This window comes from Notolepis coatsorum (assembly GCF_963971535.1).
Source record: "Notolepis coatsorum genome assembly, chromosome: 14".
Lineage (NCBI taxonomy): Eukaryota > Metazoa > Chordata > Actinopteri > Aulopiformes > Paralepididae > Notolepis > Notolepis coatsorum.
In genome coordinates, this window is record NC_140178.1 from 91,637,140 (window position 1) to 91,647,317 (window position 10,178).

The window sequence follows — 10,178 nt, forward strand, 5'->3', positions numbered from 1 at the left end:
AGTGCGGTAGTTATAGACCCTTAAGCCTCCTCGGAACCGATATCAAACTGTACTCTAAGGTATTAGCCATCAGACTTCAAAAGCATATGACGTCTTTAGTTCATCCGGATCAAACTGGCTTCATAAGAGGCCGCTTGATCACTGATAACATAAGACGATTACTACACGTACTAGATGCCAGCAAGAACGACACCACACCTAAGGCGATGCTGTCCCTGGATGCAATGAAAGCTTTTGATAGGTTGAAATGGTCGTATCTATGGGCAGTATTAGAAAGGATGGGGTTAGGAAAAGGATTCATTGATATGATTAAAGTATTATACAAAGACCCATCGGCCATGATTACAACATGTATAATCACCTCCGAAATCTTTCCGGTATCACGCTCTTCTAGACAGGGTTGCCCTCTTAGTCCCGGACTATTCTATTTATCATTAGAGCCTTTAGCACAATATATAAGACAATCCCAATCCATAGAACCAATCGTAATCAAGGGCACACAACATAAAATTTGTTTATATGCGGACGACGTAATACTGTTCATGCAAAACCCCAACACCGCAATGCCTCATCTTCTCAAGTTGATTGATGACTTTGGCGATCTATCGGGATTTAAGATAAATTGGCCGGAATCGGCTTTCCTTCCACTTAACGCCCCTGCAAAAAAGAATATACTCCTTCCAGAAGAGATACCAATGGTTAAACACTTTAGATGTTTGGGAGTTGAAGTATTCCCTACCATAAGCCAAACGGTGAAGCACAATTACATACAAATCCAAAATAAAATAAAATACGACTTTGACAGGTGGTCAAAACTTAAAAACTCAGTACAGGCACGGGTATCAATAGTTAAGATGGACTTCTACCTAGAATCAACTTCATCAGCTCAATGCTACCGTTCCCCCCCCCCCCCCCCCCCCCCCCCCCAGATGGTTACTGGAAAAAATGACACTCTTCCGCATACAAATTTATTTGGAATAACAAACCACCATGTATAAAAAGATCCACCGCACAGAGAAACAAAGCCGACGGAGGTATGGCATTTCCAGATTTTTTTCCACTATTTTAAGGCGTACACTTTAAGACCACTGACAACCTGGTTTGATCCCCAAGCATCAGTATCCTGGAGAAATTTAGAAGTAAATATAGTAGCACCACATAGACTGCAGGACATAGCATACACCAAATTATCAATTAAGCAATGCGAACTGAAATTTGGCCCCATTATTACTCATGCGATCCGGATATGGCGTTAAACACAAAAAAAATATTCTAACCCACATAAATGGCATAATCATACTCCCTTATTCAATAACAATGCACTCCTGATTGGAAAACGACCTATAAGATTCCCTAGATGGGAAAAGCAGGACATACACACATTAGGAGATGTTTTCAACAAACAGGGTTTTTGTAGTTATGAGGAAATACACAAAATAATTTATCTCACCAGTTCCACATATTATTTTTACGCACAGTTATTGTTATGTTTGAAGGCTCACGGTGTCCCATTAAGGATACCAATTGTACACCACAGATACCACAAATTCTTCTGGAGAGACATCGAGAGGTTTTGTATCCGATTTTTCTCATCAATTACTAACGTCCTCGTATGAAATCCTCCACCTAGACTCAGTCTGGAGGAGGGATATACCAGACCTGGAAATAGATTTTGATTGGCAAGAAGCCTGGGCAAATGTTCGACTTGCATCACGGAACCCGGACCATCAACAAATCAATCTTAACTATATTCATAGGACATACTTGACTCCTATAAGACTGAACAGAATGGGTCTTAAACAAGACTCCAAATGCTCCTTATGTACAAATGGGGATGAGGGTACATTTATGCACATGTACTGGGACTGCCCACCAGTTAAGATATTCTGGAAAGAAGTGACCCAGCAATTATCAAATCTCTTAACTCTGAATATACCTGTACACCCCTCTGTATTACTGTTGAATGATGTTTTTGAGTGTGCAGTACCTATACAGCTAAAGAGATTGGTTTTATCTGGTATCACAGTGGCTAAAAAGCTGATAGCATCACGATGGTTTCAACCGGAAAAAAATTGCCGGAAGGTCTGGATTCTTACATATCTCGATGTGATTTATCTAGAAATATCTACAGCAAGAATTTTGGGTCTCAATGAATCCAAAATTACAATGTGGTTAGAAGTGGTGGAGAGAATAAAAGCTAGCATATAATTGTAGTGCCTGGTTAGGAGCGAATGATAATGGATGGATTATCCAAGGGGGGGCCCGGGGGGGGGGGGAACGAGCGAGAGCATAATTGTGTAGGGTATTAGATAGCAGGTATTAGGTGTATATCTTGTATAAGACATTTATTTAAATGGTGATTTCATTGGATGTGCACTGTTAATTAATGCTTGTATATCTAATTTTTATGTTGTCATGTTTGTTTGTGTTTGTTTAAAAGATAATAAAAAAAGAAATACAAAAAAAGAAGAAAATGTAATTATAAAAAATATATATTTTTTATTTTTTATTTGCCAAGGTATGGCGAGTGCCATACCTTGCCATACCAAAATGACGCCCCTGGCAGTTGCCCCCACGTTTGAAAAACGCGCGCTAAAGTGCCTGTTTGAGTGGCGAAAAATTAGAGGGTGTGCCCTATTGGTGCTCTTCCAATGGTCTAAACTTGACCATGTGCCCCCACAATTGAAAAACATCACGCAAAAGTGCCCTTTTGAGTGCTTTTGTGCCCCCACAGTTGAAAACATCGCGCTAAAGTGCCCTTTTGAGTGGCAAAAGCGAGAGGACGTGCCCTATTGGTGCCCCTCCAATGGTTAAACTTGACCATGTGCCCCCACAGTTGAAAATATTGGGCTAAAATGCCCTTTTGAGTGTCGAAAATGAGAGGACATGCCCATTGATGCCCTTCCAATGGTCTAAACTTGATGTGCCCCCACAGTTGAAAAACATCACGCAAAAGTGCCCTTTTGAGTGAAAAAACTAAAGGATGTGCCCCTCCAATGGTCTAACCTTGACCATGTGCCCCCACAGTTGAAAACATTGCGCTAAACCTAAAGTGCCCTTTTGAGTAGCAAAAGCTAGAGGACGTGCCCATTGGTGCCCTTCCAATGGTTAAACTTGACTATGTGCCCCCACAGCTGCAAACATCACGCTAAAATGGCATTTTGAGTGGCAAAAATTAGAGGACGTGCCCATTGGTGCCCTTCCAATGGTCTAAACTTGACCCAGACGGTTAAATAATGTCACACAAAAGTGTTAGACAACTCTGAGCAGCCCCGTCACTACAATATTCCATCCATTTAAATGTTCAGTTTTAGACACATCCCCTCTTGAATGTTCAGATGCCAGAGGGCTTAATGCAGTCTGAGCTGTAACCCTGCATCCTACTGCTGTGTGAGGTAGGTAATACATCAAGCTTTCTTTGAAGTTGCAAAGATTGAGTTTGTTTGACCAATTAATCAATTATGCATTACTAGTAAATACTAATGTATGTACACTGAAAGTGCTTTTATTGATGGCAGTATGTTTTAGCCTAGGCTAGCTGTATTACTACTGTAGCTAGCAAACTAAACAGGTACCGTGCTTAGCTGATTCTATGCTAACCTGTGTTCTCAATTTAGAAATAAAGTGTACAAATTATTTTAGGATTATTTGCACAAAATATATCCATAGCACTTTAAAGTTCAGTGTGAATTGCTTTTTAAAGCTAATTTAAGAGTGGTAGTAAACCCCAACATTTTTTTAGTTTTCGTTTTTGAGGACTGCATACTTTTTTTGCAAACCAAAATACTATACTTTATACTTATACCACATGCATGAGCCGTCTCTTTTGAAAGATGACATTCTGGAGTTTCTGATAAAATAAGGACAACTCACCTTTAGTGCTAATGAAATAGAGTAACATAGGTCTGAACTTGAGTTGTAGAGAAACGTGTTACTCACGTTTTTCTGTAGTAGTCCAGAAGTAGTTTTCCCCAGAATGGCTGGAGGCTTAAAAAAACATGATGATAGGGAGAGAAATTATTCAAACGACACAACAACAAATAACTTGAATGCTCTCCTGTTGCCATTAAAATATTCCACTGATCCAGCCAGTATCCAGGCAGGGCCGGACTGGGAAAATAATTCATACCGGGAGATATAGCGCGAAATATAGCCCCAGTCAGGCCACTTTTTAAGCGGGGGGTCTGGGGGTCCCCCACCAGGAAAACTTTAGTTACAAAGAATTTTTTTAATTTCCTGCATTCTGGTGAATTTTAGTGCATGTGAATCACAAACTAATGAGCCAACAATTGCTTAGTACAATGTACTACTGTTAACTTATGAACCTCAAATAGAACTGTTGTGGCACTAGCAATGCTACTCTCTCCACCTTCAAAAAGAAAAAAGCAAGAGCACAACATATTTTTCTATTTACTATTATAATACAGTTAACCACTCTCTCCACCTATTCAAACAGAGCAAGAGCACAATGCCATATTCACTTTACTGATGCACTACCCAGCCCTTTACACAAACATTATAACAGACCTTTCATTACAATACTATAATAACAGTAGCCACTGCCAGAATAGTGACACATGTATTGTGTGTGGTGAGCACACGCATGCATGCACAACGAAGACAGAAGATTGCGTTGTCTCAATCATTTTAACTATAAAATGAGCTCAAAGTATGAGCTCACTGACTGAAATTTCCAACAAAAAGCATCAATTGTCAAATAATATTGATCACATTAACTAGACTAGATGTTTTTGAGGAAATTAGTAAGGGAACAACTTAACCCTTGTGTCAGATCAGATTTATATTTTTTTGATAACTTTGCAGTGATTATGTTTGTAGCCAATATATGTGGCAAAGGTGTGTAATCTTTGAATTATCTTGGATTTTTTTTTACTTTCTCTTTCATAAATTGTTTATTCAACTTCAGCCTCGATCATAACCACCACATATTGTTTTTTATAATGTCAGATTTAACAACTCCTTTCAGAAAAGTGGGAGTATTTCATTTTTAATCTGAAGTTGAATAAAATATTTATGGAAAAGAAAGTGGGAAATTATTTCAACGTATAATCTTTTTATGGCGTTTTTCAATTTAGTCCCCTAATATGGTAAGAGTATAACACTTTAGTTTTCAGACAAAAGGGTTAAATTATTTATTTGTTTCTTGGCAGATTTAACATTGGGCTTTTGACAGGGGAGATGATGCATTGCATGGTAACGTTAGCTAGCTAACATCCACATGTTTATTTTTATCACTGACTAACCTGCTGGTTCCTTGACCTTGGTGCAAGAAAACATTTGATAAATGTTGCCGGATTTAGCAGCATCTCCTGTAAGGGCCTTTCTTTTTCTTTGTTTTATCCCTCTCTCCTCCACCCTTTCTCTTTCTTCCACTGTCCATCTTGACATCAACGTTAATTGACTTTCGCTCTACTGTATCTCTCCTGAGTCCCTCACTACCTGGCTCACTGCCTGGCTGTTATTCTGCATCTGAGTGCCATCTGCCATTCGCCGCCTCCGCTGTCAATCAGTTGTATCGCCTGGTCCCGCCTCCACCAATCACAAGCGGCAGCACAGCTCCATGTGTGTGTGTCCGCGAGGCGCTATTTTTTTTCCTAGCCGCATTTCTGGCAGACGCTCTCTGATTGGCCACTGACTGACGCTCTCTGATTGGCCACTGACATGTTTGCCCAATCGTGTGACGAGCTGTGTCTTTGCCCATTTCCGCGTCGAACAGCCTGCAAACTACCTGGCGTTCTATCGCCATGCTCTAAGACAAACTCTAACCTTAACCAACTTCGAAAGAGTGCCTAAGCTTAACCAGTGTAGAAACAGGCGTCGGCCAATCAGAGAGCGTCTTGCCAGAAATGCGGCTAGGAAAAAAAATAACGCGTCCGCGAGAGGGAGAGAGTCAGACAGTGAAATCCTGGTTGTTCCCCACCCACCTAGGTTATCTAACTATCGCGCCGCCGCCGCCACAACTATAAACAATGGCCTGGCAAAAAAATAATAATAATAATAATAAAAGAATAATTTCTTTTTTGTATATACTTTTTTTTTTTTTTTTTTTTGTGCAGGCCAGGCCACCGGGAAAACTCCCGGTGCTCCCGATGGCCAGTCCGGGCCTGTATCCAGGTACAATATATTAACTTGGAGAGAATGGGGAAGATAGGGGGGAGGGAGAGATACAGTAGAAGAGAGTGAGAGGACAGGATGAGAGAAGGAGAGGAGAGGACATGAGGAGAGAAGGAGAGGACAAGAGGAGAGAAGGGGAGTACAGGAGGAGAGATGGGGAGTACAGGAGGAGAGAAGGGGAGTATAGGAGGACAGAAGGAGAGGGCAGGAGGGGAGAAGGAAAGTTAGGAGAGAGAAAGGAAGAAGCTCAACGGCACTCAAATTAACTTTAACTGTTAAACTGTTTTATATCCTGTAAAATATATGTTGTAAATAGCTTTTAAAGAATAGGTTCACTAGTTTTCAACCCAGACTATATTAAAATGCTGTTTCCCAAATATTTATATTCCTCACTGATATCTTTAGCATTGAGAAATGTACCACTGCAGCAATGGTTTAAACTTTAGGCCTTCAAACACCATGATAATCTACTTTTCAAACACCATGATAAATCTACTTTTCAAACACCATGACAATGAGGTGAAATAAACATTTGAAAGGTGTATTGTTCCCTGTGTGTTTTTATCATAGAGGTGTGGTTATACTATTAATCTGGATTGTCTATGTTATTCTAATCTTAATCAAGGATGAAGACTATTTCACCATACATGACGCATCATATCTTTTTGCTCACTGATGGGGTCCCATGTTGCGCAGTATGTGCCCTTTTTTTCTTTTCGCCCCTGCCCTTCAAACAGCCTGAGTCCGCCACTGCTATCCTCATTAGTGTGCGCTCCACTGCCACTCAGTAAAAAGCGCCTCACAAATAACCCCATGGTGATTGGCTCACTCCGTATATGGGCACAGTTTAGGACTCACTTCAAATATAAACAAGCCTCACCCTGTCTCCCAATTGCATCTAATGCACTTTTTACGCCCTCACTCGTGGATGCAGCATTCAGAACATGGGCCGGAAAGGGGCTAAAGAAGGTGAAGGACCTGTTTAAAGAAGGGCTGTTTATGTCCTTTGAACAGTTGGTAGGCGGGTATGACATTCCCTGCTCACATTCTTTCAGATATTTACAGGTGCGGGGTTGTGTAAAGAAATATTTTGCTTCTTTTCCTGTACTTGAACCGGATAGGTGGCTTGATAAGTGGCTGGAGGGAGACCCAAAACAGAAGAGGATAGTGAGTTCACTATACAGTGATATCCAATAGATGGCATCCCCATCACTGGACCGTATCAGGGGGTCATGGGGTAGTGATATGGGACTTGAAATCCCTGACGATTCTTGGCAATTGGCAATTAAAAGAGTACATTCATCATCTGTCTGCATCAGACATGGATTACTCCAATTCAAGGTATTTCATAGACTACACCTCTCTAAGAGCAGACTTGCAGAGATCTACCCGGATGTCGATCCGACCTGCTCTAGGTGCCATCAGGCTCCAGCCACTCTCTGCCATATGTTCTGGTCATGCCCATCACTATCCCGATTCTGGCCTTCTGTTTTTGAAACCTTTTCCTTCATGTGTGACAGGGAGATCAGCCCTAACCACTTGGTTGCAGTCTTTGGAGTGCTCCCTGGCGAAATTAGGGTATCTGTCGCTCAATCAGATGCTGTGGCCTTCTCCTCTTTGTTGGCTAGACGCCTTATCTTGCTTAACTGGAAGTCAGCCATTCCGCCATCACATCGACGCTGGGTCGAAGATGTGATGTGATGGCACACCTAAAACTTGAGAGACTTAAATACTCCACCAGGGGCTCTACCCAGAATTTCTTCCAAGTTTGGCAGCCATTTTTAGATTATTTTAATCTAAAATTCCCGGCTGAGGATGCTTAGGCATAAGACGGTGATTCATTAGATAGGCAATTTCTGTATGGCAAGTGACAACCTGTATAAGAACGATGCAATTTTCTTTTATTATTATTACTTTTCTTTTTCTCTTTTTGTCTACTGTATTTTTCATTTATTTTAGGTATTGTGTGGTTATATGTAGTCATGTATTGTATGTATGTTTGTATGTATGTATGTATGTATGTATGTATGTATGTATGTATGTATGTATGTATGTATGTATGTATGTATGTATGTATGTGTGTATGTATGTATGTATGTATGTATGTATGTATGTATGTATGTATGTTTGTATGTATGTATGTATGTATGTATGTATGTATGTATGTATGTATGTATGTATGTATGTATGTATGTATGTATGTATGTATGTTTGTATGTATGTATGTATGTATGTATGTATGTATGTATGTATGTATGTATGTATGTATGTATGTATGTATGTATGTATATAATGTTGTTGTTGAACCTTAAAAAAAAACAATAAAAACAATTTAAATAAGAATAACAGTGGCTCAGGAGGTAGAGCGGTCGTCTGGTAGTCGGAGGGTTCCCGGTTCGATTCTCCGATTCTCTATCTTCCCGGGCAGCGTGTCAATGTGTCCTTGAGCAGGACACTTAACCCCTAATTGCTCCCGATGAGCAAGTTGGCTCCTTCCATGGTTACATCCGCCATCGGTGTGTGAATGTGTGCATCAATTGGTGAATGTGAGGAAGAAAATTGTGAAGCGTTTTAGATAAAAGCGCTATATAAATGCACCATTTACCATTTACAACAGCTAAATGTGTGGGGTGTTTTTTTATTGTATTTATTTTCATTTTATTGCTGGATTTTATTGTTTTTTTTGTTGGTAATATTGATAAACACAGATATATATATTCAGTAGGGATGTCCGATATTATCGGCCGACCGATATTATCGGCCGATATCGGCAGTAAAATGTGATATCGGAAAATATCGGTATCGGTTTAAAAAAGAAAAAAAACAATAACAATATTTGTTATATATATATCCAGTGAAATTATTAGTTACCTGAAATTATTCAGTTTTTTGGGGGGGGAAACCCTGCATATATCGGTATCGGTTGATATCGGTATCGGAAATTAAGAGTTGGACAATATCGGAATATCGGTATCGGTAAAAAAGCCAATATCGAGCATCCCTAATATTCAGATTTACAATTGGTTAAGAAAGTTCCAAATTATGCATTTTCCATCTCCAGATCAAAACTCAATTATTCAAAAATGTATGCAATAACCCACATGTGGTCAAACAAATCAAGACCTAGGTGAACCTGGCTCCTGAAGTCTCTCTTTTCTGTGTTTGAAAGTATCAGTGTTTCATGAGAACACAAGAGTGTGTTTATGAGCCCTGTCATTAGTGACCAGAAGCAGCAGCCAGAGAAGCAAACACAGTTTATTAAAAAAAAAAAAAAAAAAAAAAAATATATATATATATATATATATATATATATATATATATATACTTGGCTTTTCACTCTGGAGGCCAGGGTCATTCAAAGTGTCACCTGCATGGGAAACTAAACATCTACTGCTCAGTCAAAGGGAAATCCTGCCAGGTCAAGGGAGATATTTACTCTTACTAGGCTTCAGGTCAAGGGAGATATTAGGCTTACTATAGACTTCAGACCAAGGGAGTTATTAGGCTAAGAAGGCTTCAGGTCAAGTGATATTAGATTTACTAGGCTTTAGGTCAAGGGGGCTTATTCTACTGCACTTGCCCTCCCATTGACTTTTGACCTCCCACTTGTACATGACACTGCACCACTGTAACCCAGCTAGATTTGAGCATGGGAAACCAAACATCTCGCTCAGCCAAAGGGGAACCCCCAGGGCTTGATATTAGGCTCAGTAGGCTTCAGGCAGGACTACTCTACAAACGCAGCTATTGTGCCAAAGTGGACATGCGGGACAGAGACAAAAACACAACAAAACACATTTTCCTACTTAGAAAGCAGCAGACTAGGGCCATTAGACATACAATAATAGGCTGATGTAATTACACTGTGCGTATACGGGATGAGAATCACTTTTCCCAAAACAACAGCTGTGGTGGGTAAACAGGTTATTTTTATATCCCTTTGTCGCTCAGGGCTTGTTTCTATAAATGTCTCCACAGAATGATATGCTACTGATCTCTCTCTCCATGGCTCTCTCTAGTAACCTTATTATAGATATCTTCGG